Source organism: Cyprinodon variegatus, unplaced genomic scaffold (genome assembly GCF_000732505.1).
Source record: "Cyprinodon variegatus isolate N-32 unplaced genomic scaffold, C_variegatus-1.0 Scaffold2881, whole genome shotgun sequence".
Classification (NCBI taxonomy): Eukaryota; Metazoa; Chordata; class Actinopteri; order Cyprinodontiformes; family Cyprinodontidae; genus Cyprinodon; species Cyprinodon variegatus.
Window position 1 is genome coordinate 1 of NW_015153334.1, and position 1,025 is coordinate 1,025.

At 41.2% G+C, this 1,025-nt stretch overlaps 1 long non-coding RNA gene across 1 annotated transcript; it reads left to right on the forward strand.

Moving 5' to 3' along the window:
* Window positions 1-201: 201 nt before the first annotated feature.
* Window positions 202-799, forward strand: LOC107081088. Its single transcript, XR_001481025.1, has 3 exons — window positions 202-366; window positions 458-591; window positions 726-799. It is a non-coding gene; the product is annotated as an uncharacterized LOC107081088 (long non-coding RNA).
* The last annotated feature ends 226 nt before the right edge of the window (window positions 800-1,025 follow it).

Consider the following 1,025-nt stretch of genomic DNA (forward strand, 5'->3'; position numbering starts at 1 on the left):
GGAAAACAGGCCAAGCTCCAACATCTAGAAACAAAGGTGTTGATGGCAGCAGCACAGCTGATATTTCTCTCCAGGATGGAGTCACAGCCAAACATGAGTAAAAAGCTTAAATGAGTTCTCTAATTTCTACGAAACTGTTTTGAAACTGTAGGATTTATTCTTCTACTTGAGTAATAAACATACATACTCCTGTTGTATGTCAGAATTAGTTAAACATATTTCTGTTGTCCTAGGAGGCTGGGTTCAGGGTGTCTGCTAAATCTGTGGTTTTAAGAATGAGGGGAAAAAATAAAGCATTTCTCTGCCTTCCAGGATTCCGTTTCTTTGCACAAGAAGTTCATCGCTGATTGCTACAAGCGGCTGGAGGTGAGCCCTTTAAAGCTGAGCAGCTCTGAGTTTTAGCCTTTTCCTTAGAAATCAACACCCAACAGCACGTTTCTGTTCTCCTTGTTCCCAGGCCGCCAGCTCGGCCCTGGGCGGGCCCACTTTAACCCATGCTGTTACTAAGGCAACAAAGATGCTGACGGCCACCGCCATGCCAACCGTAGCCACGTCTGTACAATCACCTTCCAGGTACAGAGGGGGGTTTGGGTAAGAGCATCGTTACTTAACCTCTTGCAATGTCCCAATATAATACAATTTAATAACGTGATGATAAAATCAGATTTTAATGATGTTGCTGAGCCACGTCTGTGTTTGTTTTTTGTTTTTTTTTTTGTTCCCAGGTCCACAAAACTGGTCATTATTGAACGACTGCTGTTACTGGCTGAACGCTACGTCATCACTATAGAGGTATATGAAAGCTATAAATCAGAAGAGGCACTGGGAATCTTTCAACTCCATTGGCCCTGATCCATTAAAGGAAAAGTCTGGTCAGCAAGGAATTATCAATAGATCATTATTTATACCTAAAACTAATACGTTCGTGGTGATTTAATGAATTTAGTGTTATTTAGTAAAAAATGAAACAATAATTTTCGTTGTGATCACTGAGTCTGGGAGTGGCCATTTTTGCCCATATATAG